This window comes from Prionailurus bengalensis, chromosome E2 (genome assembly GCF_016509475.1).
Source record: "Prionailurus bengalensis isolate Pbe53 chromosome E2, Fcat_Pben_1.1_paternal_pri, whole genome shotgun sequence".
In the NCBI taxonomy this organism is placed as follows: Eukaryota; Metazoa; Chordata; class Mammalia; order Carnivora; family Felidae; genus Prionailurus; species Prionailurus bengalensis.
In genome coordinates, this window is record NC_057352.1 from 7986379 (window position 1) to 8005704 (window position 19326).

The 19326-nt window shown below is 53.4% G+C and overlaps 1 protein-coding gene across 2 annotated transcripts in view; it reads left to right on the top strand.

Moving 5' to 3' along the window:
- Positions 1-19326, top strand: part of LRRC4B (leucine rich repeat containing 4B) — a 39748-nt gene that overhangs the window by 17660 nt on the left and 2762 nt on the right. The gene's annotated exons all lie outside the window — the stretch shown is intronic.

Sequence of the window (19326 nt, forward strand, 5' to 3'; positions counted from 1 at the left end):
CTCAACAGGGTGCCTTCTGTAGAGTTCGCTGGGAGTCTAACCTGCATCCTCAGGCTGGAGTCCCTGCTGACCTGCCCCTGACTCCTGTCAGGGGGCCGACACCCTCACTTCCTTCTCGCCCTTGTTCCCTGGACTCTGCCTGCCCGGTTCCGGCCTTTCTTTACTCACGTGATGTTCCACACGTGTTGCCCCCAGCTCCGAGCCAAGCCCTGATTCAGGTACTGACTGAAGGGCAGGGCCCTCCCCTTGCGTACGTATAAGGGAAGAGACTGTAAACGAACGGGATGGCGAGTTGGGCTGGGACAACTGCCTTCTGGGGAATGGAAGTTGGAGGGGAGATGTTAGCGCATCAGGAAGTGCGTCCGCGATGAGGGGGCCGCTGAGTCCGCCCCACCAGCAGCCCCAGGCCGCGGCAGTGACCCTGCAGTAGAACTGGGCCATTTTCTCTTTGGGGAGCTCGGTGAACGATTCAGTGCGGCAAACATTTGCCGGCACGGGGCTCCGCCCACAGACTTGTGGCTGCCCGCAGGCGCACAACGGCCCGAGCAGCGCTCCCCTGGCACCGCCAGCCCCTACTCCCAGGCCCCGTGCATCCTCCCAGTGGCCCCCAAGGGGTGCTGGCCTCTGCCTGAAACCCACTGAAGCCTCCGGGCCTCAGGAGTGAAATCCAGCCTCTATATTGTGACAGCCGAGTCCTACACAGCTGGGCCTGGCCTGCCGGCCCCTACGATTGCTGCCAGCTGCCCTCCCATTTCACCCCTCCATCCAAATATGCCTCTCTGTGGCCCCTGGGTCCCCCAGCCTAGCCTTCCTTCGCCCGCCTTCCAGTCTGGGCCCGTGGACTGCCCCCGCCCCCACCTCCAGACATCCCTGCCCTTACCCAGGACGCTTGTGTTTGCTAAATATCTCTCGGTTGTCTTCTGTGTGGGAGGCGTGGTCCAGTCACTCCAGATACATCAGTGAGTGAAACAGACAACCTGTCCTACCTACCCCCAGCCCGCATTCTAGACTTAGGCATGATAAGTAAGTAAATGGCATGTGTTAAACATGCTGAGGGCTGTGGGAAAAGGAAATAGATGGGGGTTGGGGGCGGTGGGTGCAGGAGGAGGAGGGGTGACTGGCTGCAGCTTTAAAGACAGGAGGTCCAGGTGGCCTAGTGGAGAAGGTGACATCTGAGCAAACGTTTGGAGGACACGAAGGTGGAATTTCATGGACGGGCATTCCAGGCAGAGGACAGCAAATGCAAAGGCCCTGGGGTAGGATCCTGCCTGGTGTGTGGGAGGAACAGCAACAAGCAGGTGTGACCGGAGCACGGTGAGCCAGGAGAGAGGGTGGGAGGTGAGGGCAGATCCCACAAGGCCGCAAGGCCTCATGGCCTCATGGTGAGGACGTGGGCTCTTCTCAGAATGAGCGGGGAGCCGGGGGAAGCTCTGAGCAGAGGGCAGACGGGCAGCTGACTTGGGTCTCCCCGGCTGAGGTGCAGGGAGGCCCATACGGCACGTGGATCCTGCGCCAGGGGGGCCGGGTTTGAATCCCGGATCTGCTGTCTCCTTGCTGGTGCAGAGTTCTGGTGAGAAATGCCGGGGCTCAGCTGGGACCAGGCTGCTTGCGGTGGAGGTGGTGAGAAGTCGGCCGGTTCTGGGCGTGTTTTGAAGGTGGAGACACCAGGACGTTCCAGCAGAGCGGGTGTGGGAAGAGGCAAGAGAGGATGGTTCTCTTTTGGGGTTGAGCTGGCCCCTTTGCCTGGGCCTGTTTGCTGGCGCGTCTGTCACCCCATCTCCTGGGGCCACTGGCCTCCAGACGTTTGACCCACATCTCTGTCTGGGTGTGCACTTGAGCCCCACGGACGTGAGTGAACTTCTTTATAAGTCACGCACGGGTCTGCTGCAGCCACGCGGCGTGCACAGTGCTAAGCACACACAAAAGTGGGCATGTTTCATCCCTGGGGGTTCTGGCACCCCCACCCCAGAGGCCCCCGTCCCCCCGCAAACTGCATGTTCCCCAGGGTGGGAAGAGTGCTGTCCACGAGGGCAGGTGCTTGTGAACGTTCAGTCAGACTGGCCTCCCTTCGTGGGCACCTTGCAAGTGGCAGGAGTGGGGCTGCCGAGGGAGCCAGTGGAGGAGCTTGGGAATGTAACTGTAGGGAAAAAAAAGAGTTTATTTATTTTGAGAGAGCGCGCACGCACGAGAAGGAGAGAGGGAGAGAGAGAACCCCAAGCTCTGCCAGCGCAGAGCCCGACGTGGAGCTCGATCCCACAAACCAGGAGATTATGACCTGAGCCGATATCAAGAGTCAGATGCTTAACCGACTGAGCCATCCAGGCACCCTGAGAAAGTAACTTTTTCATTATCCAGTTAAAAAGAAAAAGGAAAAGAAAAAAAAATGACCCCTAGTCCCACCACCTAGATATAAATAGCTACTGTTTACATGTTGTTTTTAAAGGCTTCCTGGTTCTTTTTTGAGCCTATACAGATTGACTTTTAAATTATTTATTACAGAATGAATGCAAATTAATTTAGAAAACCTAGAATATATACCTAAGTAAAAACACAGGGACAAAAGCCAAGCGTAATTCGACACTCACAGGTAACTCCCATTAGCATTGTCTTTCTGGCCAGTGCCCTGGTAGGGGGGGTTGGTAAAGGGATTTCTTTTCTTTTTTTTTTTTTTACTTTTTTTGAGAAAAAAAATGAAACCACACCATTTGATATCAGTTTGTAGCTGACTTTCAACACCTGAGAGCATAACATGAACACCTTTCTCCCTGACACTAATGCTCGTCCAAAATATCAGTTTTAATCACTGTGTAGGATTCTGGCCATCCCATTACTTAACTAGTCCGTTCTTCTCTCCAGTGTTTTCACTGATACAGACAGCGCTGTGGTCAACAACCTCCGTGCTCAGTCTTGGGAACTTTCCGGATTCTGCCCTTGGGAGAAATTCCTAGAAGTAGAATCTCGGGGTCAGAGGGACGATCATAGAGGCGCTGCCCTGCAAGCCCTATGTGTCCTGCTCACGGTGGCTGGTACTTCCCCAAACATGCAGGGGACTGTGCGTGCGCACACACATACACACACACACACACACACACACAGCCTGACACCAAAGCCCCGTAGAAATGGCCTGAGTTCCGGGGATTTGAGAGCCTCCCTGTCCTGTCTGTGGTCACTTGCTTGTCATCTGGCTCTGCACAGACGATGACTCCCTGAAGGGGGTCTTCACCCTGCTCCCTGCTGGACCCCCAGCACCGAGAACAGAGCCTGGTACACAGCAGGTGCATAGCAGATAGTTGTCTATGAATGGAAGGTCGGCTGGCTCCCGAGCCCCTGCCTTGGGGACTTGGCAGTGTGTGTGTGTGTGTGTGTGTGTGTGTGTATGTGTGTGTGTGTCCCTGAAGCACCTACAAGAACTGGGGAGCAGCTCTAAGGTTGCATCACCTTCCCTAAAGCCCCAAGTGCACTGAGTGCCGGCAAAAGCTTCCGTCTAGAACAGTGGTGTCCATCTCTGGAGAGGGTTCAAACGCCCTCCTTGGACACGACAGGGCCAGCAGGTGGTGGAAATGGTTGTTTTAATGGCCTTTGCAAGCAAAATAATTTTTAAGTATCAGCAGCCTTCCATGGGCCCCCTAATCGTTTCTGAGATGGCACAGGGGTGCGAAAGCCCAAGCCTGTGGAGTCACCTTCTAGGCAAAGGCCTAGGGACGTCCCTTCCCCCTGACCTCACAGCCCCGACAGCCCTGAGGCCACTCAGGCCACATGCCCCAGGGACCCCACACAGCTCCCACCTGGGGCGGGCCTACTCCTCCTCTCCTCGGCCCGGCTCTGTTCCCCTCCTCCCCAGAGCCAGCCATCCTAATGTGTTTACTGTGGATCTTTCTGCTTGTGTGTGTTCTTGCAAAATGCTTATTGTGTGCATGTATTTTTAATTTATGTAGATGAAGCTGCATTATAGATGGCTTTCTTTGTCTTACTGTTTTCACTCAGCCCGGGGTTTTTTAAGAGCCATCCACATCAGGGTGTGTGCGCGCGTGTGCGTGTGTGTGTCCACCCACTGTAGAATTTTCCTTGGTGGGTGCCCCCCCACCTCCTACCCTCCCCCCACCTCTGAATCAGGACAGACACCCAGGAGGCTTGGAGCTGCCTCCACCACAAAATCCCCCTCAGGACCCCTTTGGGAGCCTCGTGGTAACATCTCTGGGGGACTCTCCGGATCAGACTTCACGCGTGGACTTAACCAGGGTCCCTCGGGGTCCACCGGGAGGTCGTGTGGGCAGTGTGTGAAGGTGCTCTGCAAGGACGTGTGCCTCTGGCCTAAGAAACCCATCCACCCACCCGAAAGAAGTGCTCAGAGGTGCTTCAGAGAGAGGTTGAAGGATGGCCCAAGGGCCAAAGTGTAGAGCAGAAGCCGCCTCAGTTCTTGGTAATCAGGGCATCGGTCAAGTGAATTGGGGCGCATTCTTACAACAGAGTGTTACTTAGCTACTTAAAACAGAGTTTCGAAGAATATCAAAGGACACAGGGAAATGCTTAGAATGTAACACTGAGCTTTCAAAGGATGCAAGCAGGGCGTCCAGTTTGTTTTAAAACTGCCCTGAAAGGAGGGGGGGGGTCTGGGTGGCTCAGTCGATCGAGCTTCCGACTTCAGCTCAGGTCATGATCTCAAGGGTTTGTGAGTTCAAGCCCCGCATCAGCATTCTGCGCTGACAACCCAGAGGCTGGAGCCAGCTTTAGATTCTGTGTCTCCCTCTCTGCCCCTCTCCTGCTGTGCTCTCTCTCTCTTTCTCAAAAATAAATAAGTAAACTTTAAACATAATAATAAAATAATAAAACCGTCCTGAAAGCAAAAACAAAATGCAGGGACCACCCAGAAACGTCGGCCCCGCCTTTCCCCTCACACTAGCATTATGGAGGGTAATTGCATTTCCTCTGTTCACTCTCTTCAGTTGCTAAATTTTCTTCAGTGAGGGCACCTAGTGCTTTTTGTCATCAAGAAAAATTCTACTTAAATATATGATATGTACAAAATGGTATACGAGCTGAAGGCAACAGTCTGTAGTGGGATTCGCTCACCTGTCCCTGGAAAGGGAGCGGAAACCAAAAACCGCAGAGCATTTACCCTGAGCCGGGGGACTGGGAGTGCTCTCCCTTCCCCAGGCCTCTTCATTCTCACAAGGACAGGATTGTTTGTCCCATCTGACAGATGGAAAATGGGACAGCCCCTCCCCTGACTTCTAACAGCCAGAATAGTGCATCTACACCATCTACACCGTCTACACCGCTGCCCCCCCCCAGCTGCTGTTTGTGCCTCTCGGCTTCCTGGTCTCCTCGTCGTTCTCCTGTAGCCCGGCGCTCCCTCCTTTTCCTTCTTTATTGTTGGGTAATATTCTGTCCAATGAAGTTAGCGCGATCTCTTGATCCAGTTCCTCTGGATGGGCATTCGGACCGTTTCCAGTTTGGGGGCGGTCCCTCCTCCACCTGACCTTCGACATAGAATCTTTTCGAGCCGGGGCGGGTGTAGTGGAGTCCCTCCTCCCCATTCGCGCCGTGGAGGGTGGCCTGTGCGCTCCAGGCCAGAGCAGGAGTGGGACTGTCAGCGAGCCGGCTCCAGGAAGGACAGCACGAGCCACGTGTCACAAGTGGCGGAGTCCGAAGCCATCGAGCTCAGGCCCCCAGGTGGTCCACCTGTTACCTTCCCTGAGATAGCGCCCTTCAGGACATGGCCCCTGCCTCCGGCCTCCTGCATCCCTGGGCCCCTTCACACTGGACGTACCCTCTTTCTGGAATGCTCTTCCACTCTCCCCTGCATCTCCTTAGCACCAGCGCTTAACAGTTGTGGGGACAGTTGAGGCTTCACTCACAACTCTTCCTCGGGCACATTGTCAAACCTGTCTGGGCCTCAGTTTTGTCATCTGTGAAATGCGGATAACAACAGCCCTTCCGTCACAGAGCCGCTGAGAAATTCAATGCTTTCATTCTTTGGACAAGCAGGTACTGAACGCCACTGCATTCTAGGTGCTCCCGGATGCCCTGGGGACACAGCGTCACGTGGGGGCAGTGCGTTCGCATGCGGACTTAAGGTGGGAGAGGACCCTGGCGAGGGGCCAGGAGCTGAGCAGCTCTAGCAAGGATTGACAGTGAGATCTTTGTCACGCTCGCCCTCGTCTTTCTTGACTCAACCCCAGAGGCGCCTTCCCTGAACCCCCAGTCAGGTCAAGGCCCCCCAGTCCCCGCGGCACCCCAAATTCATTGATCGTACTTGTGCACACTTGTTCACGTCACCACTGGCCCAAAATGCAACCGTTACATGAACCAATCAGAGGGCGTCTCGCCATCTTGCAGAGTCTTGTGGCCTCGGAGCCTCATGAGAGCCCCAGGAGAGCGACAGGTGGGGATCCCCATTTTTCAGTTGAGTAGACTGAGGCCTGAGAGACAGGAGACCCACATCTCCCCCTCTATTACTCAGGTTGCCTCTCTGAGCCCACCTCCCGCTTGGGAGGGTGGGAGTAAGGGTGTGTGTGCAGCCTCCCAGCAATGCTCCGAGCTCTGTCCACAACTACCCTGTAAGTCCTGTTCTCCCCATTTCACGGACCAGCAAGACTGTGGTGCAGGAAGTGAGACCCTTGTGCAAGAAGCCACAGTTGGGGGGGGGGGGGTAGAGTTGGGACTTAGCCCAGGCCGACTGGCTACAGAATTTGATTTTTCCAACACTAATTTCCTGATGCTTCCTAATTCGTAGCTGGCTGGGCTCGGTGTAGTCCTGGCGCCTCAGGCTCAAAGCTAAGTCAGTCCTGATGCGGTCCACAAAGCCAGCCCCTGCTCTGGCCTTGTCCTTGCTCATCAGGACACCTGCCCCAGCTTCCTCCTAGCCTCCCGTGCACTGCCACCCCCCCTACCCCCCCCCGCCCCAGTGAGAGTCGCCATGCCATCCCTGGACCTTAAGACGGACAGTGCTCCCCTTGCTGCAAGGACCCTTCTCCAGCCTGCCTGTCCCTGTCCCAGCCACACCACACTCGGGGGTGCCCTCTGCTGGACCCAGACACCGCCCCAGCCCTTCCCTTCCAGCCCTTCCGAAAACACACCTCACCTCTGAAGGGCCAGGGTCACATTCTGCACTTGCCTGGCTCCAGACACACTTCCTCGTGGACTCCAGACACTGAGAGTTTAATCCTTACAACACCGGGCACGGGGTCTCCTCCCCGCGTGGAAGCAGGCTGCAAGCTGCTCCCCGAACGCCTGTCCCTTCTGCGTCTGATTGGCCCCAGCCTGTCAGTCCGCAGCACCCAGCTCATGCCCCAGTTCCCTATTGAACAGCTACTATGTGTCAGGCTCTGCTGCAGGACCTTTGCACAGCTGGAGGCAGAGAGGGAAGCACACGGAAGGCAGGGCCCGTGAGCTCACAAGATGGAGGTGGAAGCCGGATGGGGGGCAGGGGGCCAGGGAGCCTCACTGGGAAGGAGGCCTTTGACCCCGCCTGAGCCTTCACCTAACCCCACCCACCCACCGCCTTAGGCAAAGCTGGGGTGCACTTAGCTCCTGATACAGATCGTACCCACCCCGTCCCCCACCCCCCTGCTTCCCAGGGCATTATCTGCACAGGTTCAGACGCCTGTCTGGGGTGGGGGCAGGGGTACAGAGGTGAGGAGCAGGCCAGACTCAGCAAACAGGGCAGGGCTTGGCCCAGGAGGCCAGAGAAGGCAACTCCCCGGTGGATGAATGGAAGGAGATGAGGGGGAGGACCGGAGGGAGGGCAATGGCCCGGTGAGTGTGGATGGACAGTCACATACATGGGTGAGAGGAGCTGGCGTCTGGGAGAAAGACTTCTCACGGGGCAGGGATGGTCAGGAAGCCTTAGCAAGGAGAAAGGCTTTTTTTTTTGTTTTTAGCGAGCCTTGAGTGACTTGGGCCCCGAGCAGGTGCAGAGGCTGGGATGGCGTTCCAGGACAGCATGAGCTCAGGTGTAGAGGAGGAGGAAAGTGACAGGTGCAGACATAGATGGTGCACTTAACCTCGAAGGCACTAAGCCCCTCATGTGTGGAAAGACGTTTAATTCCCTCACCAATCCTAAGAAGTCGATTTTATAATCCCCATCGTGCAGATTGAGAAGCAGGCCCCAAGAGGTCTAAAATGCACCCAAGGGGCGCCTGGGGGGGGGGGGGCTCAGTCGGTTGAGCCTCCAACTTTGACTCAGGTCATGATCTCAGGGTTCGTGAGTTCGAGCCCTGTGCCAGGCTCTGTGCTAACAGTGCAGAGGGGTTCTCTCTCTCTCAAAAAAAAAAAATTAACAAACTTTTAAAAATAATAATAAAAAAAATTCACCCACGTCCCAGAAGTGGTAGAGAGGCAGCCCGAATCAGGACTCCAGCTGTCTGACCCCACCGCTTGAACCACCAGGCTACAGGGCCCACGAGCAAGAGCGAGAGCAGCCGGCTGGGTTGGGGCAGGGGCGAGACAAGTCTGTCTGAGCACAGGAGTGGTCTGGGGTGCTGAGGAGCCCTGGGGTTTGAGCTCTCTCCCCTGAGATAGATAGCGGGGGCCACTGAGCGCTAGCCAGAGCCCTTCCCCACCCACCGCCCTTGAGGGTCGGCCTGTGGGTGTGGGGGCAGGGGTGCTGCGGAGGCTGACACATTGGTCCCAGCTGCCCTCACCCAATATGGCTCCTGGAAGGTGGGGCCCGGAGCCTCTGGGCTCCTGCCAGTAGAAGTCAGTGCCAGCATGGCCTGGAACCTTCGAACAGGGACAAGTTTAGAACCTGTTGGGCGAGGTAATATTAGTGACAGAAGTGACATTTATGGATTTCACTGAAGGAGGAGATGCTGCGTCCTAAGTGGCCACCCTGCCCCTGGGCTGAGCTGTGTTGCAGTGATACAGGCTTGTTCTCACTCAGTCCTCACGGCCCCTGCACCTGCGCTACAGAAGACAACACTGAGGCCTGGGGAAGCTGAGTCTAGACCCAAGCCTGCCAGGCTCCTGGCGGGTCCCGGTGGTCAGGGAAATCCCCATGGCAAAGGAGGCACAAGGCCCTTATCTCAGGGAAGGAGGAACTAGGAGAAGTCATCATAAAAGCACTTAGTACAGAAAAATAACAATGTTTTTAAAACCGTGAATGCGAAACACTAACACACACAAGAAAAGACAGCGAGCTGCTAAGCTTCGTTGTCGGTTCAGTACGTTCAAAACGTATAAGAACAATTTATCTTAATAGTGTTTAGATGAACAATTCACTTAATCATCTCCCACCACAGTTAAATTGTTAATAAAGGAATTCTTGACAGTTTCTTTTCTTAAAAACCCCAACAGAACGCAGTGGGATTTTTTTTTTCAGTGTTAGTAATGTTTACCAACTATAGCTGAAGTGGCAAGTCCCCTAAGTAATAGACCAAGCTCCAGGATGAAGGAGAGACCCCCCCCCTCCGACCTTGGGGTTGGGAGTGGTCATCGATGGGGCCACGTTCCCTTGTCCGACTGGTGTCTGTACCCTTGACGGTGAGCACAGAGCCGGGCCTAGGGGGAAGAGGGCTCAGCAACCATGGGCTGAAGAAGCGAGGAGACAAGGGTACTTGGCTATTAGGTTGCTGTCAGAGGCAAGACCCCAGGACTACCTCCTCTGCAACATAGGAGGACATCAGTGTCCTGCCAGGCCAAATGTTAGGCTGGGAGGGAAGGGGGATTTGCCCACTCCAAGAACCAGTCCCCACCTTGTCCATCCTACTTTGTGTCAGCGGTCACAACAGTGACCCCCCGTTTAAATATCATCTGCTCTGGGTGGGGGGAGGGGGAGGGTCAAGCTGTGCTGTACAACGGCCCACACCTGCCTCTCCCCCTACAACCAGGGAAGCACCCATGATCTGTTTACATCATTGCCATTTAAAGGATCATTTGCATAATTATTATGTTTAGTGCCCTCCCCACTCAAGATCAGGTTGTGGGAAGTCAGGGCTGCTTCTTTCTTGTCCACGGCTGGATTTCCAGAGCCCAGCAAGATCCTTGACACATAGCAGGCACTCCAAGAATATCTGTCAAATGAGCAAATCAACCCGTGGGTAATGGCTGAATAATGAACAGGCCCCATGGCTCAAACTGCATTGAAACCAACAGAGAGTCCAACCCTCTTGGCTTAGGATGCGCAGTCGGATGGAGACTTTGTATTTATTTAGATTGAGGAAAAGCAGACGTCGATCTTGGTTCTGCTACTTTGGATCTGTGAGACCAAAGGCAGATAAGTTTTCCTCTCTGAATCTCCATTTCCTCAGAGGTAAACCATCAAATAAGAAGAGAGGCAGGGACGTGTGGTTGATAACACCCATGTGACAGGATTTCTACAAGGACTAAATGAGATCACCACCTCAGAGCATTTAATACAAGGTCTGGTACACAATAGGCACTTAACAAATAACGGCTTTCCCCTTCTGCCTTATTGGGAACCTGCCCAGGATGGCATTTTGTTTCAGAGTCAGGATGGGATCAGCCTTGTATTGTTTGTGAGAGGAGGAGAAGAGAGGAACTGGCTGACTTTAGTCTTTAGGTATGCATGTTAAATTTTAAGGGTAACCACTAAAAGAAGAGAAAAGGAAAATATATAGATTCTAAAATAGTAGACGGGGGAAATTGAATAAGAAAAAAAAAATCAATGAAAAAGATGACAGGAAAAGAGAAAGAATAGGCTGCAAAAAATCAGGACAAACAGAAAGCACAAAGTAACAGTAAGAATAATTCCAAATGTATTAGTAATTACAATAAATGTAAATGGACTAAACTTCCAGTTAAAAGACAGCAATTTTCAGACTGTACTAAAAACAAAATCCAGGGGCACTGAGGTGACTCATTTGGTTAAGTGTCCCAACTCTCAGTTTCAGCTCAGGTCATGATCTAACGGTTCATGAGTTCGAGCCTCACATCAGGCTCCATGCTGATGGTGTGGAGCCTGCTGGTGATACTCTCTCTCTCCCTCTCTCTTTGCCCCTTTTGCCCCTTCTGTGTGTGTTCTCTCTCTCTCTAAAAACAAATAAATAAACTTAAAAAAATCCAAAAGATTTGCAAAAAAGATGGCAAATGCTTACCAAAAAAAAAAAAAAAAAAAAAAGAGTAAGTTGGAACCAGAAGGCTAGTGCTCTTTCAGCTCCCACGTTCCGTCACTAAGGGTTTCAACGTGGTGGCATTGTCACCCAGGCCAAAAGGTGTGTAGGCCCACATCAACTGGCGTTACTGGGTGCTCTTCAAACCAGAGCCTTGTCCGTTCTGGGCTATTCATTCAACACACTTGGCTGAAGTCGGCCATGAACTAGGCCTTGTACTGCGGACCGGGAGTGCGGAAACCATCCAGATGGACTCTCTACTCATACACTCATAGCCTAGCCGAGGAGAAGGACGTGTCAAAGCAATGTGATAAGAGAATGTGTTTGACACCTTAGGGAGCAGGGGAACAAAGAGGGCTTGCTGGGGGAAGGCAAGCGAAATTTCCCAGAGAATAAGGAGGAGGACAGCATTCCAAGCAGAGGGCACAGCCTCGGTGCAAAGGCAGAGAGGCTAGGCAGAGCCTGGTGAGCCTATGGAATCCATCCATACACCTCCATATGGCTGGAGTAGAGGAGAGGCACTGAGGCAGGCCTGCAGGGCCTTTGACCCCACGTCAAGGGTGATAGGGAGCCATGGGAGGACTATGAGCAGGGATGTGGTGGTGTCTGAACTGCATGTTAGCCTGTGTAGAGGAAGGATGCTGAGGATGCCCAGAGATGGGACAAATGTTCATGATCATTATTAGCTGAATCAACAATGCTATGTGTATATATATATATATATACATGTATGTATATATATGTATATATGTATATATATACTGCATGCTTGCCCTGCTCCAAGTACTCACGGTCGTGTCCAAGCCTCACAGTAATCGTGCAGTACCTGTGAGGAAAGAGGGTTCAGAGACAGTAGGGCACTTGCCGAAGGTCACATTGCCGATCGGCAGCAAAGCCAGGATTCGAACCCAGACCCAGCAACTCCCCACTAGGCTGCTCCCCAGGCATCCTGTGGAGAAGGGACAACTACTGGAATCCTGGTAAAAATAAAAAGCACTCGCTATTTAAAGCAACCCTACAGCACATCTTCAATAAAACCAGGCTTCCTTTGCAGCAACACCCCCGTCCCGCTCGGTTCCCAAGCGCATTAGTAAAGTGGTTGGGGGGACCCCACCCCCCCCCCCGGGAAATGCCCTTCGTCTCCCTCCACGCACACCCTTCCCGTGGCAACTGAGACAAAGCATGCGGAGCCGGAAGAGCCTCAGACGCTGCCGAGATGCACTCTGTGGACAGACTGTAGTTGGGGTCCCTCTATGCAGAGGGTCGGGGAGATGGCGCACTTGTGCCCTTCCCCGAGGGCTCAGTGGGCAGCCCTACTGAGTCACTGGACCCCACTGAGCCTCAGCCTGCAGGTTCAAATCCGGCTCTGCTGCTTCCTCATTGGGTGACTTGGCAAAGCGGGTTCCTTCTCTGAAACGAAAGCCTAACAACACCTGCCTTGGGGGCTGCTGGGGGACAGCCGCCTTGAATGGAGAATGCGCAGCCCAGAATTTGGCACTTGTCACTGGGGCTCAGCGAGCACCTGCAGTGCCACACCCCGTGCCGGGCAGATGTCAGCGATTCCCCTGAGTCTTGAGGATAGCTTTGTAAGGTGGACGTTGCGATGCCCTTTCACGGGGAATGGCCCCTCCCCCATCTGCTCCTTCAGAACTGCTTTATCCCCACGAAATAAAAAGCGATGGATGGATGAATGAATGAATGAATGATGAATGAGATGTTTGGGCTGGAAGGAAAGGGCCGAAGAAAAGGGAAGGGCAGCCTGAGAAGAGGGAACAGCATATGTAAAGGGGGAGGACCTGGTGAGATAGTTCCAGGAGTTGGCTGTGAAAGGTCACTGGAGTGAGGATGGCTAGGGTGGTGGCGGCAGTGAGGGTGCGGGGGGGACGTGTAGAGGGGAGGGGAGAGGCAAGCAGGTGCCAGGCCAAGCAGGGCTTCTGATGCAGGCCGAGTCTTCTTCTCTGAGAGCACTGGGGAGCCATGGAAGGCTCCAGAGGAAGGCCCTGGGTGTGGCAAGACCCTGGAGATGGGCTGTGGCTGTGAGACCTTCCAGAAGAGTAGAACCACAGGCTTGCTAGCCAACCCACGGGTGAGGCCACAGGTGGTGTGGGGTCTGAGGCTGCAGGCCCGCCTTGGACCAGGAAGGTGGGCTGGGGGACTGCACTGAGAGCTGGGACCCTGGCAGGAGGGAGGAGCAAGCGGGCATTCAGTGCGCTCCCGCTCGGCTTGCAGGGACCTGGGGAGGCCCCAGAACTAAGTGCCACCAAGACCGAGTGAAGGCGCGGTGTCTCAGGAACCTGGACCAGCGGACTTGTCCTTCTAGAATTCTCTGTCCAAACTCTCACGTCTAACTTTTTAAGAGCTCACCTCATTCTCTCCCTGGTGATTAGTGACGGCCAGATCCTCCAGCTGCTGCTGCTATTGTTGTTACTATTATTATTTTTTTATTTATTTAAAAACATTTTTTAATGTTTATTTCTTGTTGAGAGAAGGACAGAATGTGAGCGGGGGTGGGGCAGAGAGAGAGGGAGACACAGAATGCGAAGCAGGCTCCAGGCTCCGAGCCGGCAGCACAGAACCCCACGCGGGGCTCGAACCCGCAAACCATGAGATCCATGGCCTGAGCCAAAGTCGGCCGCTTAACCGACTGAGCCACCCAGGCGCCCCGTTACTATTATTTTTAATAGAAACAGCGAGTGAGGGCCTGCTCTGTGCAACACCAGCGTTTCCCAGGGCGATGATCAAAGGCACCCTGCGAGGAGGGTTCTGTGCTTGTGATGTTTGGGAAACCCAGAGTGGAGCGAAGTGGAACTGTCCTTTCCCGCAGGACTTCCCAGAACTTCAGCCCCCGGCAGTGGCACCTCCAGGAGGGACCGCGCGGCTTCTGTTTGATCAGGAAAGCTTTTTGTCACTGCTGTGGAGTAGCACCCCATGGAACGCACTGGGACCAGCCGGCCAAACTCTCCCCCTTGCTCCCTCGGAGGAGGAGGCGAGGGTGCAGTGACCCATGAGGCCGCAGGAGCCAAGCCCCAGGGCCTCTCAGGGTCCTGGGGCTGCCCCCAGTCTCGGACGCAGGCACAGCCACACTGCCAGCCGCCTGCAGAGACCCCAGGCCAGCGTGCTGTGCCCCTTCCCTCCAGCCCTGGAGGTCAAATCCCGCAGGTGCCACTCCCTGGTGGGTGGGGGGGAGCTTCCCGAGGACCCATCCCCCGCCAGCGAGGACCCATTCCCCCAACAGCGCGCTTTAGACAGACTCCTTCCTGCGATAGCATTTACCGATAGCATTTACCGAGGTTTTGTCCCATTCTATGGGACAAAGTTAGCTATGTTCACTGCAGGAACTTAAAGAAGGCAGAAGTGTGTTAAGGAAAATAAATAACTGACCCTGGCCATTCCATCTCCATGTCCCAAAGGAGGTGTAGCCCTGGGAAAGAATTCTGGATAGCCATGAAACTTGTTTTCAAAGTATATATCATGATATGGGAAAATACAGTGTACTACTATTAAGCGGAAATGCAGGGCCTAAGTGTGCGTGTGTGTGTGTGTGTGTGTGCGTTTGTATTTTTAAGTTTATTCATTTAATTTGAGAGAGAAAGAGTGCAAGGAGGAGAGGGGCAGAGAGAGAGAGAGTCCCAAGCAGGCTCTGAGCGGTCAGCGTAGAGCCCTATTCGGGACTCAGTCCCACAAACCATGAGATCATGACCTGAGCCAAAGTCAAGAGTCAGACGCCCAACCAACTGAAGGAGGTGCCCTGAAGGAAAGTCTATTATGTCACCAAAATTTGTAAAATATGAGGAAAAAAAAGATGAAAAAGAGATATCTCTGCATTGTATGCATAGAGAAAAGACTGGAAGCATATATATATGAAATTGTTCACGTAAGTTAACATAAATACATGTCCCATGGTTGACTTTCTTGTCTTCGTATACTTTTTCCTAAAATGAATATATAATACTTTTATCAGCAAGGGGAAGAGGCCCATGGAAATGTGCTTTGTTGTTCTAACATCCCCAGAGGCCCGCAGGGGACTTTAGCCAATGCGTGGTAGAGAGGTGGGGCCTGTCCTGATTCCTGCTCTGAGCTGTACATTTTCCTCCACCACCCAGACTCCATCCCACTGTTCCTGGAAACCATTCAGGTGATCTGAGGGTTGCGAAGTTTTAAGAGCCCAGATGTATTTCGTCGTCTACCCCTTTGGCCCTGAGCCCACAGAGACCACCTTGCTTAGGGCAGCTGCCGGCGGGGGGGGGGGGGTGTTTTCCTCGGGAATCTGGTTTCCAGGAAGGGACTGGACCTCCATTCTGGTCAGAAAGGACCCCCAAGACAGTGCTGTGCTCCAAGCCCTGCAGCGGTGACCCCTGGAGGGGCCTGGACTCGGGTTGGTGACAGGGGCATATGGACAGCTGTGGCAGGGGCTGGGGGCTCGTGACACAGGAGCTGGGTGTTGAAGGGGCAGATGGCAGGAGGCCCGAAGAAAAAGTAGGGAAGGTCTTCCTGGCAGAGGGCACAGGAAGTGCAGAGTCCAGGGGCTGTGTTCTGGGACTTGCTGAGAGCAGGACAGGGGGAGGGAGTGACCCTGGAAGAGGAAGGGAGCTCATGCCAAGCCGACCGATGCCACTGGAGGGTGGAGACTGGGTCTTTTTTTTTTTTTTAAGTTTATTTATTTATTTATTTAGAGAGCAGGGGAGGGGCAGAGAGAGAGGGAGAGAGAGAATCCCAAGCAAGCTCCATGCTGACAGCACAGAGCCTGACGTGGGGCTTGATCCCATGAACCACGAGATCATGACCTGAGCTGATGTCAAGAGTCGGACGCTTAACCGACTGAGCCACCCAGGCTGCCCAGAGACTGGATCTTATTATGGGATGGCACCATCAGTGCGGAGCGGGAGAATCTTGCGCTGGGAATAATGGGGGTTCCTGGAGGGACCGGGGGTGTGGGTGTAAACAGACGTCTGGGGCCAGGTGTCCGGGCGGGAGAGGAGGAGGCTGAGCCTGGCTGGGCCATGGATGGAGAGGAGGGGGTGAGACAGGGAACCGAGAAGAGAGCAGAGAACAGTGTCAGGCTCTCGCCTCTGATTTTCAGCTGGATGTGCCGGAAGGGGGCTCTGTGCCCCAGGAGCTGCCCTCCACAGGCTCTGGGGCCAATGGTGCACCACCGGATGCCAACAACAATATCGATGGGTCAAGAGCCCCTGAGCACTCTCCAGCACGGGCATCGTGGCCCCCAAAGGGACTCCCGTTCTCCCTTCATGGCCAGCTCTGGGTGGGAGGCTCAGAATGGGCTAGGCTGATAGCTGGGGGGCGGGGCGGGGGGGGAGGAAGGGGACGTGAACCGGGCTCCAAGTTCACGGCCACGCCTGCATCTGCCCAATGGTACAAAGATGTTAAGAGATGGTGCCCCAGCCACTGGCTTCCTCCAGGCACTGTCAGAAATGGGCACTACCAGTCCCAGTTCATAAAGCTGCTGGAGGATAAAACTCAGTCGTACTCAGAAAGCATCGAGGAGTCAAGGAAGCACCCGGTACATCTGCACAGCCGAACACGCTGGCCACGCGGGGCCACTGAGCGCGTGGGCTACAAGCCACGCATGGAATTTCAGAGACTTTGTGCAAAGAGAGTGTAACGTACCTCCTTTGTCAGTTCTGTTGATGACGTGTTGAAATCGTAACATTTTGGATATACTGGGTTGAATAAAAATATTTTTAAAATTAATTTCACCTGTCTGGGGTTTGTTTGTTTCTTTCACGTGGCTTCTAGGAAATTTAAAAGTAACTATGTAGTCCGCGCTGCATTTCTGCTGCATAGCACTGGCATAAGTAGTGACTGATATTATTTTGAGATTATGGCAGGACCGGGAATGTTGTCACCGTTCCTTAAACCAGGTGCCTCTCAGGTTAAGAAAAAAAACCAAAAAACTTTTTAAAGTGTTTTTCTACTTATTATAAAAGTAATTTTTTGTTCATTAAAAAAATATGGAAAGGGGAGCCTGGGTGGCTCAGTCGGTAGGCGTCCGACTTCAGCTCAGGTCATGATCTCCCGGCTTGTGAGTTCGAGCCCCGCATCGGGCTCTGTGCTCACAGCTCAGAGCCTGGAGCCTGCTTCGGATTCTGTGTCTCCCTCTCTCTCTGCTCCTCCCCCGCTCCCACTCTGTCTCTCTCTCAAAAATAAATATTAAAAAATATTTTTTTTTACATATGGAAAGAGGGGCAACTGGGTGGGTGTCTCAGTTGGCTGAGTGTCCCGACTTCGGCTCAGGCCATGATGGCCCCACATCGGGCTCTGTGCTGACAGCTCAGAGCCTGGAGCCTGCTTCAGATTCTGTGCCTCCCTCTCTCTCTGCCTCTCTCTCTCTTTCTCAAAAATAAATAAACATTAAATTTTGTTTTAATATATGGAAAGAATAAAAATTTCCCATAATCCCTACCAAGCTCACTACCAAGAAGAGCTTGGAGTAGTTCCTGACAGTCTTTTCTTGGTGCATAGATGAGAACACCTAATTCTTCTGCTTCTTTTTAAAGTTCTACAAAGTCACAGGGCTCCTGGCTGGGTCGATAGGTGGTGGAGCGTGCAACCCTTGATCTCAGGGTTGTGAGTTCGAGCCCCACATTGGGCATAGAGATTAGGTTAAAAAAAAAAAAGGATTTATCTATCTGTTTATTTAAGTTCATTTATTTTGAGAAAGGGAGAGAGCACAAGCATGGGAGGGGCAGAGAGAGAGGGAAAGGGAGAATCGCAGGCAGGCCTTGCTCTGACTCGGGGCTGGATCTCCCAAACCATGTGATCATGACCTGAGCCAAAATCCAGGGTCAGCCGTGTAATGAACTGAGCCACCCAGACGCCCCCAAAATGAAATCTTTAACGTAGAATCCTACGGAGCCGTGACCGCATGGAATGCTGTTTAGAGTTCTCCATTTCCCCCTTAAGATTACAATGAAGCGTCCCCCCAAGGCATTAACTAGGCTTCAGAAACGCCATCTGATGGCTGCGTGATCTCAGTGTACCCAGCACCATGACTATGAGGGAGAATCTGGTAAGATTCCGCCTCCCAGGCCCAGCCCAGCACTGCCCCCCACCCCCCGTGACCCCTCAGCCTCAGCCTGAGAGGGGGCGGCCAACTTCAGGGGTTAAGAGCTGGGACTCTGGGGGCAGGCAGCCTCAGTCCCATCCCAAGTCCGTCCTGTGTGACCTTGGGTCAGTCACTGCCCCTCTCTCTGCCTCCTGCTAAGATGGAGATAATTCATAAACCGCCAAGTGGAACCCTTGAGGCCAGATGTGTTTTGGCATCTGATGTTAGGACGGTGAGGCGCTGGGGCGCCTGAGTTGGACATCCCACTCTTGGGTCTCAGCTCAGGTCGTGATCTCACAGTTCGTGGGTTTGAGCCCCGCATCGGGCTCTGCACTGACAGCGTGGAGCCTGCTTAGGATTCTGTCTCTCCCTCTCTCTCTGCCCCTCCCGCCCCCCCAAACATAAATAAACATTTAAAAAATCTTTTAAAAAAGAAAAGAAAGGTGAGGTACTAATGCGCAGCATATATCTGATAGCACCTCCTGGTTCTTCTAAACCTCGTCAAGTGTGGGAATATTTCTAGAGTGAAGTGTTTGAATAGTCACATGAGTGGGATCAATAAAAGCTTTAAATAGCCTCCCCCAAGTTCTGATCGGGCCCTACCACCCAGTGGCATTTGGTGCCAAAGTTATGAACAATCTTCTGGTTTTCACAGCTTGATGGATTTCACAGTTGCAGATACTGAGTAAGTACCCACCTCGTAGGACAGTTTGTCGGATTAAATGAGTTGTTGCCCATAAACCATTTAGAACGGTGTCCCGTGCCAAAGAAGGGCTCAGTGCATGTTAACTGTTGGTGTTAAGTATTTTTAATCCTTTTTTTATTGAGGTGTAATTTACATACTGGAGTGTAATTTACATATAATGAAATGCCCCCCTTTTATCTGAACAGTTCGGGGAGGTCTGACCGTCTTATTCATCCACGTAGCCACCGCCCCAATTGGGAACATTTCCATCATCCCCAGAAAGTTCTCCCACACCCCTTTCCCGCCTGGCCTGCCCCCCCCCCCCGCCACACACACACACACACACACACACACTCAGAGAGGGCCTCTTAGCACACCAATGACGTGGAACGGACGGGACCCTACCACACGCGCCTTCTTGGGCCTGGCTTCTTTTGCTCAACGCGATGCCGGCCCACGAGATTCGTGGTGTGTGTGGATAATCGTGTTCCACCGTAGAGACGGAC